Below are 26180 nucleotides of genomic sequence, written 5' to 3'. Positions count from 1 at the left end.
AAGTCCACCAACCCTTGGAGCAGTGGTGGCTGCTTAGTAAACCATGAAACCATTGTGCAGGAGAATCTCCATTACCTTTTCATGCCTGCATTGTGCTGCAAGGACTTCACCATTCAACCACTGACTGGCTTATTTGTAGAAGTCAGTGATTTCCTCTCCCTCCCTCTGGGCTGCCCCTTCTCTTGAATCCACTGGCTGACAGAGGACCTGAGGATGCACCTGACATAATTTTATGGATATTTAGCTGCTGGAGTGACTACGCCAGGCTCTGATACACTGCCTATCATGGGCAGTTTCAGTATCCAGTATTTTCCTTAAGAGAGAGGCTCTATAACACAACAATGAATTGATTCTGGTGAGCTCATGTAGTATGTTTATGTTATGGATCAAACCAGATGGCCAAGAATGGTCCTTCCAAGCACTACCATCACTGACCTACATGCAAATTTTCCTCCGAACGTAACCCCCATGTGCTCGCACACTTCAAGGAGAGCAAGTACCAAACCTTCAACAAAGAGATGACAGTCCCAGAAACCTGTAGTGTTTTATCAACACAGATTTTGCCCTTACCCTTTGCTGAATTCCTTTAATAAGAAAAAATACCTGTGGATGAGCAGTGGAGGTGAAATGACTCCCTGACAAGAGGTCTGACAATGGGTCTTGTCCACTAAAACCCAGCACTGGGAACACTTAACTGCTCCAGTAATGCTGAGCCAGCCCTCTCCACATCTCCAGCTTTCCACAGCCAGGCCCAGACTGCACCTCACTTCCTGATATTCAGTTACATCCTGTCAGCTCTGGAGTGAGGCCAAGATTCTTCTAAAGAGCAGTTGAAAGTTAGAAATAGAAAATTCATGAAGTTCAGCAGCTGGATCACATTACGTTAAGCAGTACCCAAGCCAGCACAAGAGGCTGTGGACAAGGACAATTCTAGTCAGCTTCCCATGGTCAGCTCACTCAGGTAAAGGTTTTTACTCCACCAAGGAGCAGGTAGTGAATGCACATCAAGGTGATCAAATTATGTTCCACTCTATGCTGCGACGGCAGTGCAATCGTCATGAATAAAGAAGCAGCTCTCTTACTTCAGGATAGATCGCATAAAAAGGACTTGCACCATGTGAACAGAGACTGCAGTGTTGCTTGACATGGAGACTACCAATTTCAGGACCTTTTGGAATGTGACATTTCACTACAGTACAATGAATCCATATCCTCCCAATGCCACATGATCCAACATCCTTTAGCTTTGCATCTCCATGGTTCAGCTGCCATAGTGGAAACACATAGTAGGGCTGGATTTTAAATTATGTGAAGGTGAACCTCAATGTAAAATTTTCAGTGCACTTTCAGAAACTCTGTTTTACACCAAGTTTCAACTGTGACCATGTATTCCAGTGGTGGAAACAGCACCGGCCATGGCACAGTGTGAGACGAGGGTGCACTGCTGCCCACACCACTTGCACTACTCAGCTCGTGCAGGCCAGCCATGAAGCATCTGGAGAAACCTATGTAGCCAACTTCAGGGCATCAAAAGGTAAACAACCAAACACAGGAAGAGGTGTTTTAGGGGCAATGCTTGTCAATTCGAACTATGGCAGGCCCTGCCTGGCCAGCAGGCCATAGGTGATCAGCAGTTCACCACAAGGATCCTCCAGGCACACAGCTGTGTGGAAGTGTGGGTGGGTCTCAGTCCTGCATGCTATAAACTAGCCAATAGAACCTCCCTCAAATCAAAACACATGATTACAGCAAATCTGAAGGGGACAGAAGCTATAGCTTCCACCAATATGATCACAGATTTTGCCTAGGAAAGTGTAATTCAAGTCTTGTGTGTCTTTTCTCAGTCAAAATCCCTCTAAAATCTTGTGGCCAGAAGGTATGTGGTCAAGGTATGCTGAGTTACAGACAAGCTTTTGGACAAGAGAGAGCACATGTGGAAGGCATGTGTCGCCCGTCTTTCATTTTGGACTGCGCTGCACTCACAGCAAACCATTTTAAGGGGGTGTCACTTTACTGGAAATCTATGGGATGGTGATTGCCCCAATTAATCTTCCTGACTCTAGCATAGATTAACTTTTAAGATCAGTTCTCAATATAGGCAATTACAGTTCACCAATTAGGCAGTAACACACAACAGTGCATTTCTGAGCAGTTAGAGCACAGACCAGTACTACAAAGCACAGTCCTTCAGGACAACCAATTGCAACTGAACTATGAGCACAATTATCTTTTGCTTAATACTTATTATTGCTCCTATTAAACAGTTTTTAAATACAAATAAAGAAGCCAGCTATACCTGTACCTTGATCAGACTTTGTGACTCATTCAGGGAAAAAGCCATCATAGCCTTATCCGTAACTGCAGTATTGCAAAGATTAACATTACAGAACCAGCGTTTTGCCTGAAAAAATAACTATGACAAGAAGCATATTATTGGTAGACATATACTATCACTGACAGCCAAAAAGAAAGCTCAAACAAATTTTGTAAATCCACTTCATAAAGACATCAAAAATGTCCAGCTCATGTTCCCATACATGAAATCCATTTAGCTTTACCTCTACAGACTATGACAGCTGTACTTCTAAGCCCCTGGTACAAAATTTGTTTCCCAAAATACATCCCAATAGTGACCACTGGGATTTAAGTGACCTTCGAGGAATTCAGAGGACAGGATAATAGCTACATTTTCACTCCTCAGATTTGACAGGAAGCAGTTAGACAATCTCTCACTCCACATCCCCACCAAACCATACCAGCAGGACACAGCCAAGCCACTACACATTTTCTAATCCATCCTAAGGGTTCACATTTCTGACTCTGGACTTTGGAAAGCAACAGCTCAAAAAACATGTTAGGAGGATCTCCCTAATAAGAAGATGGGGGCGGGGGGGGAGGGGGAAGGAAAATATACAGAGATGCAAATTGCATTGCCTTCTTTTCTTTTTTTTTTCTTCAGCTGGTGCAGGAGTCTGCATAAACAGGAGCCAGTATACCATGGTGCTCCAGCAGCCTGATTATCATTACAAAACCTTCTCTCCTCTTTAGCACTGCATCCTCATATTAAAAATAATGTTCCTGTGCTTAGCCTTCTTATTTTTAGTGTACTAGAAACACATAATCTGTGAGCTGTATGTATATTCAATAGCACTGTCAAATAAATTATTATGGCATGTGTACTTTTCCCTCCTTTTCTGATTTATAATGGATTTTTGCATTGTTAAAACTGCAGTTAGTTTGTCTATAGTCTCATAATTCTTCTCTCAGTCAAATGAAACTACAGTCTTGCAATTTTTAAACCAAATTACTACTAAAATGTGTAGAAATAGGAATTTTAATAAGACTTCTATGTTACAAACATTTTAGCTCAGAAATACTTGGAGTCAGTCTCTGAATAGGATTAGCTTCTGCATATTTTCTTTTAATTTTACATATAAATGAAATACAGGATCTCTCATCATAATTAAATTTGAACTATTCAAGATGATGACTGTGAAAGCACTCTACACGCACATCTACACAGATTACTCAAAAGTCAGTAGATTCTGTAGCCTACAAACAGAACATGCCAACCTCAAAGTCTACAGTTCTCCAAACCCTGACTTTCAGCAAAGCTAAAATACATCCAAGGCAACTGATGGGCTAGGGAGAAACTCAGAACACAAAGTTTTGCTTGAAGGCTCCAGATTATGTGCGTTGTGTGTCAGCAGGTAAACTAAAAGTATGCTGTGTTTTGATGGATTTTCAGATCATTAAATTAATGATGATGATCTGACTGATTAGGATAAGCAAGACTTGGGATTTTTCCTGCATCACTAAGGTCAGTAATAGATCTGCCACTGATTTTAATGAGGACTACAGCACTGATGAACTGCAATAAATGAAGGCAAGCCGATCAGAGTGGAAAGACACAAGAGCAGAAGCCTGAGTGGAACAAAAGGATCGAAAGATAAATTGAGAGCAAAATCAGAAGCAACATTACTTGTCACCAGTGGCATTACTTGTCACCAATCTGCCCTGAAGATAACCAAAACAGTTCATCTCAACACAGCGCTTCATATTAGCCTTTATGTTCATATGGTCAAACACAAAAAGACACTGATTTTCATCATGATGGTACATACCTGATTACTTGGACACTCTATAACAGCTCAGACGGCTTCATTTCCTTCCTCCTAAATCTAATTCCTAGTCTCTCTCTTTTTCATTATGTAGGTATCTTATACAAAACAACATCAAACAACCTAAAAGCCAGGTAATTCCTTCTGTCCTCAAACATATAAACTCCAAAAATGCTTTATGCATTCAGGTTCTAGAAGCTTCAAGGACTGCACCTCCGTGATTACCTTTCATGACAACATTGCCCAGCACTGGATCCAGATGTTTTTCTACTGTATCTGCTACTGTTTGCAGCTAACAAACCAGTCTTGTATAATGCAGGATTTCACACAAATGACTGTCCAAATGGAAATACGGCAATAAAACTAGGATTACTGATCCTGTCTCACATGGACAGTACTCACCTGAATAGAGACTGTTGTATCTAAGTTTAAGTGTCTGTCTCTGTAGTTCTAATTATTCAAGTTTCTGCTGTCATCAGCAATGGGAAATCAGGTTCTAAGAAAATTTCCACCCCTGAAAGTTACTCATTAGCTTGAATTTAAGCTTCCAGCAAATTCTGGGCTTAGCAAAAGACAGATGGCACCAATCCAAACAAAGAGCAGTGGGAGAAAGAAGATTTGTTTAAGCAAAGCAAAACATGGTTGCAAGATACTTCCTCATCCAAAAGGTGCATCTTGGGCAACCTCCTACAAAGCTTCCACTCTGTGCAGCAAACCATTTTCACCCAGATTGGGAAGTGCCCCTGTAGGAGAATCCTGCCTAGTACGTGATATGTTTGCATCTAATAATAGTTACAGTGCCAAACTATGAGCTTCAACCACAGCAACTCCCATACTGTGACAAGGAAATAAAGTTCCCTATTATGGAAATCCTATATTGTATTTAATTATGTAATTATATTTTATTGTATTAGTGAGTGGTTGGGCACAGTAGCAACTGCTGGGATTTCTGCAAATTAGGAGCACAAAATTCATTCTTTCCAACAGCTGATTATTTTTTATGATTCCATGGGGTTTTTTCCTAAGCTATAGAAATTATTCTATTTTTGGCTTATTTCTCTTAAACACTCTCCAGCAACAGTGATCCCCTCTCTTGACACCAAAATTCACAGGCACACAAAGAATTTCATCTTAGCAGAGTCACCAGGCCAAATTAATCCCTAGCATACACTCTAATAATTTATGCAAATGCAGGGCGGTGATGTTTACATCTAAGTTCAATTTGACCCACACCAAACTACCACACATGGGGTTTTATTTCATTTTTTTGCACCAAGTCAAGTGTCCATTGCACTGCAGAGTGCTTGGATTCAGTGACTGCACTCAGCAGAAAGCACACAATTTCTAAGCGTCAAACACAAACTCCTACTGAACAAACTGGTATTACATCTCCATGCCCTAATGGCTGGCAAGCAGCACATGCCACTGTCCTCCCTTTTAGCCTGGGGCAGGCTTTTCCTGAAAGTCCCTGACTTGAGCTCACACCTAGCATTGAGATGGTAAAGAAATGCAGGCAGAAATGAGCAGTACCTCCTTGTTACCCTACCTGCTGCATGCACAGTCACACTGCTTTCTCCTCTGGCCAGCACTGACACGGCAGAAATGGGAAATTCATTTCAGCCAAAACTTTTTAGTAGCAGGGCGCATGGAAAGAGAGAGATGTCAGGGCTACTTGAATCCAGGAAGGAAAATGGGAACTAGATCTATGACACACAACCTACAGTAAAAATTCACAGCCCCATTTTATCTCACTTACAGAAAAACTTCCTTTGACATCAGGGACAAGCACATGCTTCAGGGCTACAGGACAGCTACAGTAATATAATCTTATAATAAACATGAATACATTTGTATACATATAAAACAAAATACTGACTTGGCAAAATAAAAAGTAAATAATATTTTATTCAATCTCTTTTTTCATGCCTTAGCATATAGTCTGTGTTATTGTGAACTCTAAAAACGAAAAATGAAATGCAAAATTGTTTACAAGATATAACGTGCAGAGTCCTTCCTTTTCCTGAAGTTCTTCAAAAATGTGAAGAGAAGTAGAGGGATGCAGTGAAATACGGCTTCATAGGAAAAGTGTATCTTCACAATGAGAGATACTGACCAGCTAGAGAAGATCGTGACCAACATTTTCAGCGTGGAAATGAATGCAACACTCTTAATGCTCAGAAGCTGTGAGATCCTGGCAGCTAGTTATGTGATTCAGTGTGGCTACACCAGCTTATTTCAGTCACCCACCATCCTTACCTAAGGGACCGTGCTCATTTGCTACATATATTTTTTAGTACTACCGGTGAAAACATGGGCAAAATTCAAATGCTCAGTATTGTAATAATAAACACTACTTGCCTGTCAAATTAATTTCCACAAGAAATATAATACTATTAATTATCCTGCTTCTCTCTCTCACCTCCTTTGTTCTGGAGTGAGCCCCACACTGAAATTTGTGACCTCTGTTCACCTTTTCACGGCTGGCTGAATCACATTTACACTGCTTAAAAAATTCACGTTAATCTGGACACACTGCCTATTAGATGGGTATGCTTTTCATTATAACAGCCTAACAATCACTCAAAATAACAAAAATGGCAACTTCACTTTACCTACCCTAATACAGATTTCATATAGCCATAACACATTCAGCTAGCATTTGATTTCAGCCTAGCATTCAGCAAGCAATTCACCTGCTGACTTTTTTTTTGGTTAAGCAATCTAGCAGTGGGGGCCTGGAGTTGTTTTTCTTTATCTACATGACATGGTGGCATAGACAGAAATTACTGGATTAGGAAATATTTCATTCCTGAAATGAAGTTAGAGGGTCAGTGTCTAAAATGAGTCATTACAGAGCTCTACTAGGAGATTAAATATTATCAACCAACTGAAAACCAGTGATATAAAATATGTAATTATTCTGCAGTATGTGATTACAGTATATCCTTCACATCACTTATTTCCGCTCTGTAAGTGCTACCAACCTTTTTACCAACCAAAAACTATCAGAAGAGGTACCTAAACTAGAAAACATGCTACAAGAAGCAAACTCACAGCGGGATTACATTGGGGATTTTCCATCTAGTGGTTTCTGGTGTCGAAAAGGGGGAGCATGCAAGGATCTTATTTAAAACTCTATTATTAAAATAAACAGAAAAAAAAAAAAAAGAAGTAATCAAGATCTCAGTTGTCCTTCAAAGCAAAGCAGAAAAGCAGTTTCTCTATATAAAAAATCAAAATTAATACGCATTACGAAGAGGAAAAAATACTAAATGAGATGTGACAAGCCTTGTTATAACCCTGTTTTGACATCACCATTTCAATTAAATAGTCCCAATAACTCTAGAAAGCATCTTAAAATGTAATAAGGGGCATTATTTAATGTCAAGGAGATGAGAATCCTAACGGGATTGACATGGAGCCTGACTACCTCTTAAAGTACACTCACTGTGGACAGGCCCTACTGATACCATTTCAGTGTTCAAAGTTGGAATGGCTTATACTTTGTTATGTAATTACTAACATATGACAGACATGCAAAGAAATATGTAAAATCAGCTGGTTTTATCTCATGTCTCAGACACTTCACTCATATCTCTGAACAGATTTATTATTTACTTGCCTGTTAATAAAACTAGCAGCTCTACCAGTCAGTACTTTTTTTCCTTAAGCTTTTGAACTCCACTGAGATTTGGAGGCAATTAACATTCACCAGTAACAGAGCAATCAACACAGGGATATCTAATGGGACTGGACAGAATCCAAAAACCGGTATTAGGATAATAGTGAGTCACTGACATAAGGTTATGATGTTAATTTTGGAGGGGAGAGCAACACTGAGTTTTCAATAGCAGTGTCTGTGATTGCTGTCACATTAACATAACATTCTTTTCTATATGGCTGTCTTCTGAATCTGAAACGTGTTTAAAACTGAAAGCAGCTGACAACACCAAGAATTAACCCTCTATTGCCTATTGCTAAAAAGCTTGCTCCACTAAATTACTTACACAATGGTTTCAGATGCTTTTCTTTGATGAACAAATAAAAACAATAATTTTAAAAACACCAAGAACTATCAGGGGCTGTGCATGGTTCATTTATGACTGGTACAGTCAGAGAGAGATCTAGTTAATCCAAGCATCTTCAGTTTTAAAAGCCAGGGATATTCCTGGAAGGAGCATTCATTCAAGGTATGGCTGCTACCTAATCAGCACTCTAACTAAGCAGGTTTAAGATGCGGGTTGGATCCCACAAAAGGCTTGGGTACCTACAACTAGGCTTTGCAAGGCATACATTTTTAGAAAGTTGGTCCCAAAAGGGAACCTGAAAACACAGGTGTGGATACATTGACCCCAAGAGCATATAGGAGCCAACATCAAGAGAGAACCAAGTGTGAGAAACCTCAGAAGACTCATATCAGGTACGTAACCAAAGAGGAAAGCTTACTGCTGAGTATACTCAAAGCCTTATCCCCTTCCAAAACTCCCTGAAAAGAGGCACCAGGTTACCTCCATCCACAGCCCAGAACCTCCTCCTGAGCATATGCACCTACTCCTGTCCTCTGAACACAACAGCAGCAGCAGCTCCACACAGGACCATCTAGCAGAGGAGATGTTGTCAGTAGCTGTGTTATGCCATACACTGATGGTAATGGCAACAGAAAGGTGGGACACCTGGATCCAAATCTTTTCCCAGACTGAGAGCCCAGTTCAAGCATATGTCTGCTGTGACAGCATCACTGCCAGCAGGCCACAGGTGACACTGGTGATGGATGAATACTTTCCTTTGGCACCTGTGTCACCCACCCAGGATTTGGAGTATCAGGAACCACAATATAAAGGATAGTCTAATTTTGTAGCACCACGATTAGAGTAAGGGGCATTTCAGATGGATACTGTTAGGATTAAGTGGCCTTGAAGAGGTGTGAGCGCAGACCTACATGTCCAGATTCATTCTGACTGCATATATTTCACAGAAATTAAAGGACAAAACCAAGAGGCCAAAACCAGGAGTATTAAACAGAATTGTTATTTTTCACAGATCAGCAGGTCTGAGAAAAAGGCACTGTGCAAATGTAGCCTCTTCTACAAACATATGGCATTTGCTATCAGCACCATATGTAGCTTCTGTACTTAGCGAAAGAGCATCCATTCTCGTAACATCTATGCTGTATTTATTAAGATATGCTTTGCCTTCCATAAACATCCACTGTTTTTGCAATGTTATGTTCTCTATACAAAAGCCACTAGAATTTGCCAAGTAAAAGCTAATAAAAGAACAGAAAGGAACTCAGTGTTTGGCTTATAGGGTTCATTTCACTTCATCCTGCATCCAAATGCAGACATTGGGGTGGGACACATCAGACATTTCACTCAGCCAGCAAACCAAGAGCAGCATATATAAACTAACTAAAATGACAAAAATACTTAGCTTCTCACCATGAAAGGCTGGCACAATAGCATATAAAACATATGGATTACACAGCTTTACTCTCCTAGTCTGAAGAATCATTTAAAAATTAAAGACATGTACATGGCATTAGAAACACTTCCAACTGAAGTTGTCCATACTTTTTCAAAGGCTGAATGTGCAGCCAGTTCACTGAAGGACCAGACTGCTAATGCTAAATGATAATGGGAACTAAGACAACTTCTGGTTTTGGGAGTTGTGCTTTTATGGTGACCTAAGCTCCACTGAAGACAACAGCCACAGAACTTTCCTTCCTGTTTGAACCTTGTAAAGATTTCATTCCCATTCCCAAAACAGGTGAATGCCACTGCTTCTTCTCCAGCCCTGCCACGCCAGCTCAAGCTGGTCAGGAGGTAAGGCTTTTGCTCTTGATGAAGCCCAAGAAACCGCCAGCCAGAAGGGTTCTTTATGTGGAACTATTTGCTATTAAAAATGCCCAACCTTACAGGCAGGTTTTAGAGACTTCCTCAGTCTCACAGCAACCCCCAGCTTCTTCACTGGGAAACTGGGGGTAGTCTGATGTAAAAACACCAGAATAATTTAGGTACATAAAGCTGAAATTGTGTGGGGGACCCTTACATACTAGAGAAGGACACCCTTCAGGTCCCACAGCATCCTGTATCCCACTGGTCACAACTCTTACACCAGTTTTCACCACCTCACCCATATCTTATGTTCTTTACTAAATGTATCCCTTCTTGACTGAGACTTGAGCAAGAGGAATTGCTCAGATTCCCGTTTATTATTAGCTGTTATTCCTATCTCTTTACTGAACTGCATATAATCCAAAACCGGGGGTTAGTATTTCATGCTTCTGTGTTCCTCCTTTCTCTAAAAGGGCATTTCTATACTTGGAATTGTTTTTCAATAGCTCTGTTTGCAGCCTCTCTTATGCACAAAACAGAGCATTTAAACATAAATTATTCAAGAAGTGTCCAGAAAATACTGACTATTGTCAGCCTTGGGGAAAAAAAAGTCACTTCAAATATACTCTGTCTTAATACCCTTCCACTGGCATCTGCTGCTGGTCTGAGACATGGTACTAGGTTTCAGAGACCTTTGATTTGCAGCGTTGGCTATTATGTGCTTACATTAATCTCAACCACCAGCTTACCCAACACTGTGTTTTGAGCAGGGGCTCAGGCTGCTCCGAGTCAGGCAATTGCACACAGGCTGCTTCCACAACTCTAGCGGGGAGAAGGTGCAATTTTTATTTTGTTCACATAGTAAAAGGTAAAATAACTACTCACTACCTATTTCTCTCTGTGCTACAACAGTTAAATATTTTTCTACAACAACCACAGGACTAGAAGATTAAAGAGCTAAGTGCAGTCATCCAATTCGTCAGCATGGTCCCGCCACATGTCTCAATCACTGGCTTCCCCCAAAGCCACAGTGGTAGAGATTAAAGTGCTTCTGGTCCATGGTAATCCAATCAGAGCTAGAAGGGCTTTAATCTCTGCCATTCTGCAGACAACCATTTTGGCAAAATGCCTTCCTTACAGTATTCTGAATTCCACCTGGGTTGTACTCACGCTTTGACAGGGATTGGGCTCTGTAGGATTATCACCCCTACCCAGAAGGGTAACAATTCCTGCCATTTCCCGTGGATTAAAAAAGAACACACCCAGCCAACATATCCTCCTACATGGACAATAAACAGTTCCCAAGTTTTGTACTAGGAAGCAATGAAAATTCTCTGGACAGAAGAAGATTGAGAGAATGCGCTTTCTAATATAAACTGGAGACAAAGGGGGGTTTATTGTTCCCAGTCCCAAATGATTCAATGCTTAGGTCACTTGTCCCCTCCTGACATAAGGAAGGAAACCACTATAACCCAGCTGTGTGGAGGGAGCCCATTTTTTTAAAAATGAGATGACAACCAATTGAAATTCTGGAGCAAAACCAAGTCTCTCCAGCCCAGGGAATTTGCATTATGCCCACAGGCTAGCACAAGACTGTTCAAATTCTGCCCTGTCATATAGATAGGATATGGCATGATCTTCCTTGAAATGTTAGATTTATGTACATCTGTTTGTGTCAACCACATTACCTATAAGCAGCAAAGGAAATTTTAGCCAGAAAGGCTGACACAGTCATCCTAAAAAAAAAACTGTTTTTAAAAAAAATTATTTTTTCACTGGGATAGCGTTCTGCAGTATTGACTGTTTCACACTTCTGGGTTTTTTTGGGATGGAAATCACTGATGAGATAAAGGATTTTCACTACAACCTTAATACTCACATATTATCACTACCTTCACATATCACTCCCTTGGACTTATGCCTGTTCAGTGAGTAGGAAGGGATCAACATGCCTGCTTCTCACTACAGAAAGAGAGGCACAGAATTAGTCTGTCGTTTTCATTAAAGAGCAATAGGGGAAATCTGGGGAGGGAATCGGTAGGGGGCAAGAAAAAAAGGAAAAAAAAGAGAGAAAAGGAGAGATGAAGCAGTATTATTCTAAAGTCAATGTATAAATCTTTAGCTGTACAACTCCCACTTGCATTAAAGGGATTTGCACAGCTAAAACCTCATGCATCAAGTTGACAATATAGCCATAAACATGTGAAATCTGAAAGGGGTGTTTGTTATGGTTTGGGATTTCTTACATTTATTTATTTGGAAAATAGGTTTTTAAATTTTTACAACAAAAAGTGAAAGCAGAAACAACAAGATGATTCCATTAAGTCCACACAGTTGGGACTTGGACACCTATAAGGATTTTTTCCATCTGACAGCTAAGTATGCGTCCCACCTGCTCTCTAACAGTGAGCTATTTGCAACATTTGGGCTAATTCTACAGGATTAACCAGAGGTTAAAATGCCCTCATCATCCCAAACCAACCCTTTGACAAGGAACCTTGATGGCAGGGAGCCTGAGAGAAATAATTTAAGATGCCTTTACCTTTTCCAGTGACACTTCCCAGTGAGGGTGCAACAGCTGGAAACTCTCCATTCAGTCAACAGTCTTTACACAAGTTGTGCATCCTCCTCACACCAACTGTCCAAATTTGAGAAGATAAATTTACATCTGCCAAGCCCAGCCCCAGTGGGAGGCAGGGCCTATAAAGACAGGAAGCCAATGCTGTTGTGCCTATGGGCAAGTGGAGCTATAGCTGGGCTATAGAAATCTGAACTGGGATGCTCAGTGTGGCTCCAGAAAAGTGTGACAGATGGGATGCTTGTTCCCACTTTCCATCTCGCTGACAATTGGTTCCCTGAACGTTATGTCAAACTGCTGGCTACTGGCAGAGTGACACCATCACAGCAGTAATTATTGAGTAAGACTGGGGAGAACTGGGTGTCATGTTCAACTACAGCACTGCTGCTTCACAAGGTGCAGAGGAATGCACTGTGCATAGGAATATGGGCATGGGGACCTTTTTTCTCTGCAGAAGCGGAAGAGGAGATCTAGCTCAACACATTTACTGGGAGCACTGCTACACCACAGGGCTAATACTAGCAACAGGCCGCAAGAAAAGAACAAAACTGAGCTTTGTACTCTCTGAGAAAGTGGGGCCAAGCATAAGTTTCTAAAAAGATTTTTAAACTGTGGCAGGTTATAATCATTTTCTACTTTCAAGTCACTAAGTCAAGTTTTGTTAAGTACCAAAAAGGCAGAAATATTGGTCAGCATTATGCTTGTAAGATCATGTTAATGACCCACATACCATTTGCACTCTTCTCAACTGCTGTCTGCTTCTTGATTATCACTGCCATTAACCATCCCAAGAAGTGCATCAATGAACACGTTTTCCCAATATGACTCAAGTGACAGGCAGTATTTTCCTCACATCTAAAATCAGATTTAAAAGTGAACAGGCCATATCTCAATCCCACTAAAGTTGATGGAGTTATGCAGTTTTAAACAACAAACTGTCTTGCCTTAAGTACTTAGACTACAGTGTAAGCCTGTTCCCAAAGCATAAAAGTCCCCCTGTAACATTTTCCTGTTGTCATCCAAGGTCCTGATACAAGTCATTCACTATGGCATAAAAACCCACCAATCACTGAACCAATATTGCTTGCCAAACTTTCAGCAATATTTGCTCTAATCAATAATTTCCATGTAACATTAACTGGTACTCTCTTTGCTACTTTTAGCTCCACAACTTACATTATGCAATTTGGCCTATCAATTTACTTTAAAAAGAATGATAACATTTACTATTATGATGAAGAGCTTATTGACAATGAGGATTTTTCACCCACGTCAATAAAATACAGATTACTGTTTAAAAATTAAAAGTTCAAAGGAATTGCTTAAGAAGCCAAAACTGTAATAGAAACTTATCAAAGCTAAATGAGCAATAAATAAGACAGTATGAAAACTGTCAGAGCAACTTAGCATCCCCATTCTATTTGTGCTTCATTTTATTAGCTAATCAAAGTGTCATATTATTTCTACTGGCATCTATTTACTGCCATGTAATTTTGATAAGGGCACCATCTGTATTTATAAAAGCATTATCTTAATAGCTGTCTAGCAATCTACAAACATAGGTGATATTTAACTTTTCTAAGGGGATCAATTTTAAACCAGGCAAAAGGACTGATAAAAGTCAATACGCTCTGCTAACACATCAAGGGTCCTATCTGGATCTCCCGCTGCCACGTGCCCTTACAGCAGCCTTACGCTTACACCAAGGAGGTGAATTTGTTTGACACACTGTGCACTCTTCTTTGCTTTATTAAGATGTACAGCCATGAATTTTGTTTAGCAGGGCTTAGAGCTGCCCAGATTTTAAATCCCTGGCAAAAAAAGGAATTGTCACAGACAACTATTTTGCCACAAAGAAAGTTTGTTTAAGTGATAGTGCTAATTTAAATTCTCTATGAATAAGGATTTTTCCCCCTCCTCAAGGATTCCCTGGATAATTTAGGGATATAATATTTTTATGTTAATATGCTTATTTGTTCACACCTTTTGCATTGCAGTGGGCCTATCAGTGGAGTGAGGACCTCCCAAATGCACCCAAGGTCAAGTGTCTCCCATCCCAGAAGTGCCACAACCCCTCAGATGCCTACTTTCTCCTGGCTCCCAACTCTCACACTAGGCAGCAGGGCAGCCCAGCTTCACAAAAAGAAGTTACCTGCACTAGGGTTTATTCCCAGGGGACAGGAGATACCACTCTGATTCCCTCCTTCCAGATGAGGACCCAAAACTTACCTTCTAGTTTTCACACAACAGTACTGATACAGTTTTAAAGATGCATGCATAGTACACTGCTTTGGGTGGTCTCAGAGGAATGTAAGAGTCATGTCATGGATCACTGTACACAGCTTTGGTACCCCGTTCACACTGACTTTTCTGCCATCACACAGGGGCAACTCCCTGGCAGCTCAGCTCTGCACAGCAACGGGTGATGCCAGCTGCAGGCCCATGGCACCTTCGGCACCCTTCTGCTAAGGCACTTGCAGCCTTACAGCTCAAAATGCTCTCTGAACATCTCTTCTAAAAGAACTCGAGCTATGGTCAGCAGAAGAACTTAAACATCTCATCTTTAAGCAGTCACTGAAATAGGGACTTTCTGAAATGTTTATGTAGAACAAGGCACCTAAACTCTGAAACCTCACACAAGATTTAGCTGCAGAGGACTCTGGATATTGCTCGTTAGTTCTAGCTCTAAACTATTGGTCAATGGGATGGTGAAATAGGAATTTCTACAGGATTAAATCCTGTGGGACATCAAATAAACACATTGTCTAAAAGTGTGGTTAGGGAGAAAAGAGGAAGAAAATGCAGTCCATGCACTACATGACAAGTACTTGTAATTTATTCTTAGACTGATTTTAGTACATTCATTTCTAATATATTTCAGCGTTAATTGCCATCTCCTATTTGACATAATAATTATACATAACTGAATAACTATAAAATTGCTGCCTTATATTGCAAATTAGTAATTTTAGTAGTAAACATTAACAACATGCCATATGTAAAATAGTGATTTGTATATTGAAATGAATTAGAAATAATTGCAATATGTGATAATTAAAATTATGCAAACATTAGCTATCTATTAAGGTCGATTTTTTTTTCATTTAGATTCTCTTTTTAGAGATTGATATCATTATCCAAAAAATTTTTAAATGTGTAACTCAAAGGCTTTTTTTTAAAATCCAAGGGGGAATGAAGAAATGAAACATGTCCTCTTTGAGCCCAAATGGGGATTTGAGGCAATGCTCATGCAAACAGCTATCCACGCAGGGCTATGAAGAGAAAACCTTCAAGAAGATCTTCCCAAACAAAGAGGAATCCTTTTCTTGTCCAATCTATAGAATGTGTCAGAGTCCTTATAGCTCAGAAACTTGTAACCAGAATCAGTCATCGCAATTAGTAGTAACAGCAACCTCAAAGACATCTTCTTGCCACTGTGACCTCTTACGACTTTTGTGGAGAAAACTATTTGAAAGCAGCTGTGCAATATCCACCTCAGGCTGCAGCTGGCTTCTTGTGGGCCTGTCTTGTCCTCTTCCTGTAGGAAGCACTTAGGTGAGCACTGATGTGTATCCACCTCAGACCCTCTCTTTATTCCAGAGGTTCTGTACCTCTTTTTCTCCTGTTCCATGGCATATGTGTCCCTTGCTAAGGGAAAGACTGCCTTCTCTCTGTTGATCATCACATTTACAAATACAGGGTTAACTTCAGAGACAGGGCTTTGAAAACTATCACCTTTGGGCTTTGAGAACTCTCACCATATGTTTCAGTTTAGGTATATGTTTAGTAAAATGGTAGCAACTGCAAACTGGAAAGGAACATGCAGAAGTTGGGCCAAAGTGAAAAACTAATACCTAGCACAACCTTCAAATGATAATGGTGATGTGCAGTACTGATAGGTACTGAACAGCTGCAGTACCTATCACCCACACTGGGAGTTTTTAGTTTCAATTCAAGCTTTGTCAGAAGGAAACTAAGAGGAACTTCTGTCCTGGCAAAAATGTCTAGCTACTTTCAACTCCTTCTTTCATATTTTTGTATCCTGTATCTTTGTCCTCTTCTCCTCTAATGCTCATCTTCCTCCTAGCTTCCTATTTGCAGTGCTGTAGAAGCCCTAATGGAGAGGAGGGGTTTGAGACATGAAAGTTGCTGTAGTGTGCAAACAAGGAATAAATTAGGTTGCTAAAATTATGTGATAACCCTACATTTATCTGCTAAACAACATCTTTAATATTAGTGTAAGCCTGGAAAACTAATCAGAAAACAGTCCAGATGTATTATCAGCAACAGAGCAATGAGAGGAGACAGCCCCTTTATGAAATTGTTTTCTCTGATAAAGGGAGTTTCTTAGTGCTGTAAATCTAACTCACATGAGTGATCATATAGCCACAGGTACAATGTTCGTTATTAACTAAGTAAAGAGTATGCACCAAATCAATTAAAAACAATCTTTAAAAGAAGGTACATAATTTAATTGTACCCAGGTACAGCTCTGCTCTAATTTATCTTCTGGTCACTTGCAAGGGATTTTACTTAGATGTTTAATCTAACATTCATTGCAAAGGGTAATTCTCATGAAATTGCTATGGCATCTCCTGTATCACTTAATGCAAATGCTTCAGTGCCTCGGCAATGGAGAGGAGCTTTTTCAATAAAGACACACATCACAGTGCAGTATGAAGGGCTCTCTTTGTTCAAGTTGTTCTAAAAGCAGCAAAATGTTTCACAGTAACGAGACATTCAGACTCTAACACCAGCTACATTTAGATGACAAATCACATTCCAAATAGTGGATGTACATCAGATGTCCATCATGCAGCAAGGAATATGGGCTCCAGACATGTTTTGCATATAAAAGCATGCCCAGACTCATGAACTTGCACAGAAACACTAGACACTATCGGCTGATGTACAGCATTAAAATATGCTTGTGACATTAAAAAACCAACCAAACAGAAAAACCAGAACAACAACAAACCAAACCTAAAACACTTATTAGTGGCTCCTGAATCCAGATTTAAGACACTTAAATAAGCAGCCCAGTCATTAAGGGTCATGTAGCTGTCATGACCCATTAACCACACTATTTGTTTATGTGTACAGAGTGAATTTCAGCAGGTACCAAAGCAAAGAAAGACCACATGTACCACATGTGAGCAGGAGCTAAGCTTTTTCAACCATCTATAAAATTGTGGTGGTCAGCCAATGGGAGGGGAATTGCTTCCTGGGGAAGGAAGATTGACCCCAAAAGGCAAGATGAGAGCTGCAGGAAAAGGCCTTCACAGACTGGGATACCTGTAGGAGCCAACAAGACATCCACATTTCTGGACAGTGTGCAGATGAAATGTGAAGGACTTGTATAGTAAAATGGCAAGCCTGAGCATGCTCGCATTCCTTCTTCAAAAATCCTTAAGTTCTTTCACACCAGAATTACTTCCAATTTAGACTGGTTTTGGTGTTTGGGACCAGATGCCCAGTTTGAGAATGCAGTGTCCTGGGGCTGATAGCTCCCAAGGCTATGGGAGGTAGACACACAACTACCACTGGGGACAAAAGACATGCAGCTCCAATACTAACTCCTCTTCCTGGGGAAGACCACAATATTTTGCAGGAAGCCAAGATCTGACTATCATAATCTGCTGTTCAAATATATGTAGGGAAGAGGTTTTCTGAATAACATCCCACGTGACGTGCACTTTGTTTTGGGCTGTTTAGCAGCGGTTGGGAAGAGGCAAAAGAGAAGAGAGAATGGACACAAACATAACCTTCAGCCCTGGGTACTGATTTGCCTCACCACAGCCCTGATGAAATAGCACCTCAGTGACAAGCAGCAGAGGGGGTTTCAGGGCAATCTTGCTGATACCTGCACATACATTTTCTCCATCTGCCGATTTTCTCTGGAGAAGGAGAGAATCCTCCCTTACTCCAGTATTCCTCATTATTAGAAAAGGAACCAGGTTGGGTTTTGTTTGGTTTGATTTTAATTAAGACCCCTACCAATAATGCTGTCCATCATCTCAGAAAATGGTTCAGGAGGACATCTACTTCCTTTCACAGTTATTTTTCACCTTTACTCTTTCGCTGAATGTGTAAAACATCACAGTGGGTACAGATTCCCATATTTAAAGAATACTGATGTAAGCAGCTGTAAATCTTTTTACTGAGAAGCTCTCTCTTCAGGTTACCATTACAATCCATCTGGACTAATAAATGTATTTATAAATGTGCATGTTTTCACACCTCCCTCACCAATATGGTGTCACTGTGCTTGCTAATCATGACACAATTATTCAAGACCAGCAATGTAAGTCTGTGCTTTCTTCCTTGCTACAGAGAGTTCTGTACCTGTTAGCCAGCATGGGGCTTTTTATCTAAAAATGCTCTTAAATTTTTTCATTCTCCTGACATGAAATGTTTATGTTACCTGGAAGACTAAAATATGTTACTCTGTTAAAAAATAAACCCCACACACAAACTCAAAATATAAATATTGCCCTACTAGGGAAAACACATTTATGGTCATGTTTGCATAGTCCAAACACCAACTCATCAGTAATTTGAAATCATTACCAACCTTTAGTTTGTACAATGGAGTAAGTAAAAATGTTAATTTAAATATCTTTCCACACAGAAAAACTCTACTGACATCAGCATATTACCAAAACCAATTTTCTTACATCAACTCATATCTTCCCCTAATTCTGTAGCATAGCTCTTGGGAGTTGCTACAAGGTCTGTGTAAACTGAAAATCTAAATAACATTATGACGGCTGTTACAGAACTAATTTATAATCTAATACCCTAGTTGAATTTAATATCCTACTTACTTATTCAAGCAAAATATCTGGAAAAGATATGTCACATCATAATGCAATTTTTATGAAAATGGAAAAAATAAAGAGGAACTTTAAGTACGCATAATAATAATCAGTAGGGACAGGTACAAGCAAGAACTGTTGTCTGCCCATCACATGAACAAAAGCTACAGTGCCTTAGTAATTGGACTGTTTGTTTCAGAATTCAATTATTACCAAATCTAGTATTTTACATTTGATGTGCAAGCTGAAAATGCTTCTTGTATTAATGCTATTAGTTCCACAGTACAGCAGCATGTAACTAGTGGACAAACTGCTGCCTCTTCATCAGCCACCTCTAACAGCTCCTTTTTTTAACTGAATTGAAGAATTGAGCTCTGTAGCAGTATTTCTAAACATGCCATTTTAATATAAACACAGTCATACGTGCATTGTAACTTTCAACTTAATGAAAATAGACTACATCAATGAATATAAAATTTACCTCTTAATTTGCCTTTTCTAAAACCTTCCAAGTGAATACCTCTCTCAAATATAGGTTTGTAAAAATATTTAGGATCACAGCAGGAGAGAAAACAAATAGGCTAAAATCATTCACAAAACATTTTGCTATTGAAATGTCATTGCTGGATAAGCCCTGTTAGCTATTCTGGCAGAAACAGCAGTTTATAAAAACTTAGTAGACCTGAATAGCATATTTATATGGCAGACCTGGATGCCCAGGAAAAGGACAGCATCCATCCTTAGTCAACTTAATACCCACTGTGGAAGCCTGCATAAATCGTATTACAGCAAATGCATAACCTTGTTGCTTAACTTGAGCTGTGCTGCAAGTCCAGGCTTTCCATCTCCACCTGGCATTTAGCAGACCAGAGAAAGTCACTGACCATCATGCTCTGGTAATTGCCAGGGGGCATCAGTAGCACACACCACAAGAACAAATAAATATATAAATATATGTATACATATATGTAGAAGAAGCTAAATATACGTTGATTTAACCCTCTTGAGTAGTTAAATTCCTTCATTTAGATACACAGTTCATTCTAGGTGGAAAGTTGCACTGAGGCTGCTATGAAAATGTCATTACCTCATTCACACCATTTGTTTCTGTATGCTTAGGTGCACACAGCCACAGAGTAGGTGAAATTCACCTATTTGGAAATCCAGAACACAAAGACAGCAACTGGTCAACTCTGCTACCTTTGATGGTGTCACTGTGTTGGAGGACACAGGATATGCCTGGCTGAGTTTAACAATCACACCTCTCTTGCAATAGTATTTACTCTTGAGTAAAAATTCTCAGAAGAAGATGAAAGGCTGCTGTCCAAGACAAGTCACAGAGAGACAATTAGATAATTCCTCTTCACTGTTCTCCAAAAACCTGCAGTTCCTTATCAGAAACACATACTCCACAGAATCACTGATTAGAGAGACCTACATCCTGCCCCCAAAGAGTATGTTCCTAAGGTTTCTCTTAAAAAGTAGCTTATTGTTATCTTCCTTCAGGACATCAAAGGCTTGTCAAGCACTTGCCCTCCTGTGATGTTCCCTCACATCCTCCACCAGCCCCTCAAGGCCACAGGATTGGCAAGCCCATGTTGCTGCCTCCCTGAAGCCACACAGTAGCCAGCCCCAATGGCAGTAGGCTCTCCCCTCTGCTGCTCCTGTGCTCACATACCCTGCAGCAGGTTTTGTTTTAGCTAAGAAAAGAAACAGGAGGCCAAAGAGCCTGGTCTCCAGCATCACAGCAATCACGCAATGGAGGCATGGGCAAGGGTGCAAAGAAATGCAACAGCCACCAGGACTGCTCTTCTCTAATTCAGTTCCCCAAAGGATTCTTCCCTGAGAAGAGTTGGACTCTGACAGCCCCATCCTCTTCCCACATCTCTTGTACTGCTTCACAGACAGCAAGGCAAGAAAGAAAAGTTTGTCTACATACAGCCAGGAAAGTGGCAGAGCACTGACAAGGAGAGGCTTTGCACTCCCATCTCGGCGAGGTAAGGTTGCAGCAGGAGCCATTACAAGTGGACTACCCAAAAATGTTTCTAGACATCTTGATTATTTTATTTGCTTAACTTAGTTTAAAAATACATATTTGAGGCGGGGGTGGGGGGGGGAACCTGTAATATGAGATTAACTTTCCTTATATTTATTAAAAATAAACATTATGCATGGACTCCACTCTGTTAGCCACAACAGACTTATAATCTAATACCCTAGTTGAATTTATGTAAAATCTTTTTCCATCAGCTTTATAAAAATAATGCTCAGGTTATTAAGTTACTTGACATCCTAGAGAAGTGCCAAACACATTTGGGGAAATGGGGGTAAAAGTGGAAAGTGGGGGGAGCCTGTTTTTATTTTTATTGTGTTTCTTTACCATCTTTTTGCTGTTTGCATTTCTGAAGTCTACCAGGGCAGAAGCAGTCCCCAGAACACATTAAATAATTATATAGGGCATCCCCATAAGCTGTTTTTAGGCAACTTTAACTTCTTTTCTTCACCAAGGGTACAGCACAGGAGGGACTCATAAAATGGAAGATCCTCAGCTCTTGGTCCTTCAGGCAAGCAATAAACTTCCCCCAGCCATGCACAGCATGAAGGCTCCTCTTCTTTCTTTCAGCAAAAGGCTAAAACCTGTCTGCATTTTTCTTCACTGATCCTTCACTAGGGGAAATTATTTTGGACAGCAGCATGGCCAGCTGCTCTTAATTATAAATCAGGTCTCCAGCATATGTGCACAGTACATGGGGCCACTCTAACAGTTGGGGAGATAAAGGCGTACAGGCGAGCCAGCCCTCCCAGGAGCAAACACTGGCGTGTGAGTTGAAGGGACGCAGCTCTGAACCCACAAAGCCAGCCCTCAATCAGTTCAGCTCCTGCACCTTCATCAGCCCTTCCCACAGGAACTGCTCCCATATTTATTGCTGCTGGAGGAAAGTAGGACTCAGAACTTTCACTGCCTTACCATTTCCTTGCCAACTTTTTCTCGTTTGATTTTAAGACATTCATTAATAGCCAGATTTACTGGGGATTTTCTTTTAAGTAAAAAAACCAGGCAAATATGGCTCAAGGACCAAATGCATCCCATGAAGTTCTACACCATGGCCTGAGGCCACTCTCTCCTATTTTTCTCTCAATTCCTTCAAATATTTAAGGATTGCAGAAAGGCAGGAACCTCAGGAGAACATCTTGCCCAACATAGCAATCACAGCATTATTTCAGCAGAGAAATATCTGGTAATAACAGAGTCCAGGTTTTTCATCAATGGGTGCCTCAAGCACTAATACTCATGGTTCAGACTCCAATCAATCAGACTGATTTACAGTAAGTGGCGCTGAGGGCCAAGGAACTCCCACCAAAGAGAACGGATTGCCTCAAAATCCTACCACACCTTTAGAATTTTAGATGTGGACTTACAAAAGAATTTAGTCAATGAGTTTGAGCTCACTGCTTAAATCACATACTTCTGTTTTACTGGCTTCATGAATGTTTCCACTCCTTTTACTTTTCCCCCAAAGGCTGGTAAGTTTAAAAGAGGAAGATTTTGATGCTGTCTACTATACTCTGGTACACCTGCATCCAACTTCCAAATATTAGCAGGTATGCTTGTTATCCTTTTTATTTCATGGGGGTTTTTTTCATTTTTTTTCATTTCTTTACCCTTAGAAGCAGACATGAATGAAAACTTGAGTCATGCTCCTTTTTGTTAGCAACATGGCACCACACAATCCCTACAGTCAAAAAATAAGCATCCATTTAGTTGAGGAACAAAATAAAGGAGACTGCAGCGAAGAAAAGAGTGTAAGACAGAGAAGGAAAGAGCCAAAGGGAAAAGGGCATTGAACAACACAGCATGGAGAAAGGATGCAATATTCTTAGTATGTAATAAGCATTTACAGCTAAATGGCAAGCAGAAAGCACTGGCTACTGCAGCTGAGGTTCTAGCTTGGTAAGCAGTGTGTTCGCTCCGTCTGTTCAGCAAGCACCAACCTAAGCCATCTGCTTCTTGTGTCTGTGGTAAAGGGAGCCAAAACATACCTGATTTCTGCACCTGCTCCAAATGGAAAACACCTACAAAGAAAATAAAGCGCTTCTCCTCAGCGGACACAAACCCCTGGAGAGCATGTGTCTGTTCTTGTGTCTTGGGTGGGGGACAAGAGTTTATCCCCGTGCATTACATAAACGTGCCAGAAAAATGTATGACATCTTCTAGTAACTACAGGGCAGATTTTTCAAGTCAGGCATGTACAATTGGGCTAGCCTAACTTAGGCATGCAAATAGCAAATGTGCATGCACGGATATCTGACCTGCACATGCACACACAGATAATTAGTGCTTCACAGCTCTGACGGTACTGGGGCATGGGTTTGTCTTCAAAAGTTGACCCTTACTTGTGGAATTTTGTATCCTGATAGCAAGAAAAATATGTTCATTTATGTTATTCAGCTATTATTCTGGTATTCAGATGGAATTCAAAGCAGTTACCTGGAGCAAAAATGACCTGGAGCAATGTTTCAGAAGTACGAGCAATGTAAGGTAAGGAAAAGATTTAAATCAATCTCTAGCCACTATGTTAGCAGCACTGCTGTTTATATAACATCCTACCTAAAAACAGGCTCAAGAATTATTATTTTTAGTATTTGAGAATTAGATCACGATAGAGGGGAATTTAGGTGGCACATTGAGTGTTTTATGAACATGCAGTGACAAGTAAAATTGCTGTACATGGACAAATATGAAAAGTGAAATGAAAGAGCCAGGAAATAACAGAACTGAGAGGCACAGTTGTGCAATGGGTAGATGGATCCTTACATCTTTTGTCCTGTGATGGTTGGCTGCCATTGGCTGATCTCACCAGAAACTGAGGAAAGCAAATGATGAAAAAAAAATGAAAGGATCCTCAAAAGCTGCTGAGAAAGGAATAACAGATTTGGGCTCTGACCTGACAAAGTCATGGAGCCACGGTCCTTTTGAAAATCCTTATATAGAAATCTAAAGATGTGACCTGATTTCAAAAAGTTCTGAGCACTCAGAAGATCCCATTGACTTCACTATAACTGCAAGAGCACAGAATATCCTTTCAATTGCTAGTAATTCCATGAAGCATGTTTGTCACCTACAAGAACAATGGGATGAGTAGGTGCTAAGTATCTCACAAGATCAATCTTATCTGGCTAGGAAATAAACCAACCGATACATGCTATACCCTTTGTTTCTCAAATGTAGGTTCAAAACAAAACCAAAATTAGAAGTTCTGCTCAACGAATGATACTGACTTGTGAAGCTTTAACGACACTTACTACATGAGTAATCAATACATTTACACACATAAAATGCATCCCTTAAACTCTTCACAGTAAGTTTAATTCATGCACTTTCATTGTTTGACATTTTCCAAGATTTTCCTTCATTAATACTGTAGGCTGTTCTGAATCTGAGGACTGCACAGCTCAGGTCAAGAGTTTTGGAACAGATAAATGAATGAGCAAATCCAATTTGATTTAAAAAAAGGAAGTTATTTTTTCCCTAAAGAAGAACAAATTTGGGCTCTTCTCAGAATGACAAATATTTTCTATAAGGATCCAAGTCCACTTTTACTCTTTTTCTGAATTTGTATATTTATATCATTTAAAACAAACATGCTGGCATATTCATATTCACCAGTGGTTGTTGTTCTCAAGTAGAAGAAATCCATTGTCAAAGCAATAACAATGTATTGTTATACCAAAATGCACATCAGCTTTGAATTCTTCAGTGGCCTGATAGCACCTGACCACTATGGAATCAGCCTTTTGTATGAAGCTGACAACAGAGTGTTATGGAACTGCCTTGTTCTAGAAAACTTTTTTCATTTCATACCACAGATTTGCTACAGAAAAGACTCCTGCTTCTGTCTTAACAAAGCCTCTGCTGTTGGGCTTCAATTAAAATTTCATAGTAAACACACCACTTATTTTAAATGCCACAAATACTTCATAAAAAAAAATTAACAGCATTATAATACAATCTGGAATACTGTTCTTCATAGTTATGCATTTAACAGTGTAATACTGTACATTGCTACATGTACAGAAACACGTACTCATACACAGTACAATAAGTCAAAATTGAAAGGTAATCCCAAAAGTTGTTCTGTGCAATCAAACCTCAATATACCTCAGCTTATTTTTTTTTCCTAATATAGGTTCTGAAAGCTGAATATGTTTCTGGGTTTGACTTTATTTTTTCACATGGGGGAAAAAAAGGGCAAACAGTAACTTCTGATTTAAAAACACCACTCTTTACCTACACCTTAACAAACTGTGCAATTATGAGGATCAGAAGAGATAGGTTTATAACAGAAGCTGCTGAAAATTAGAGATGTTACATCAGCCATTGATCCTTCTCTCACCACCAAACCAGTTACATCAGTTTCCTATAAGCAATTCTTACCGGCTATATACCTGTGGAACTACCTGAAGAGTGGGTAAGTAATCAAGGATAGGACCAAAGAGCATAGGCAGCATCTGACCACCCCACTGGTGCCTGACCTCCACTGCAGTTGTGGCTTTCAGATCCCTACACTTTAGAGAAAGACAAGGGATGCAGCAAGGAATGAAAAGAGTGAGTCAGTGGAACTGATGGTCACGTGCTACCTATAGAGGACCAAGGCAGACTGGGAGCAGAGACATTACACTGCTGATAGAATCGTAGTCAACAGGCTTTTCTTCCCCTCTGCTTGTCTCCCTAGATAAAAGAGCAGTTATCATATCACAAATAACGCTCTGGTACCACAGTTAATCTGAAGTTGAAGGGCCGCATCCCATTCATCAGCACACAGAAGCC

General features: G+C 40.1%; 1 protein-coding gene across 1 annotated transcript in view; it reads right to left on the bottom strand.

Moving 5' to 3' along the window:
• The window catches only part of PPARGC1A (PPARG coactivator 1 alpha), a 367686-nt gene that overhangs the window by 254695 nt on the left and 86811 nt on the right, over positions 1-26180 (bottom strand). The gene's annotated exons all lie outside the window — the stretch shown is intronic.

Source organism: Aphelocoma coerulescens, chromosome 4 (genome assembly GCF_041296385.1).
Source record: "Aphelocoma coerulescens isolate FSJ_1873_10779 chromosome 4, UR_Acoe_1.0, whole genome shotgun sequence".
NCBI classification, from domain to species: Eukaryota; Metazoa; Chordata; class Aves; order Passeriformes; family Corvidae; genus Aphelocoma; species Aphelocoma coerulescens.
This window is presented reverse-complemented; position numbering and strand designations above follow the sequence as displayed.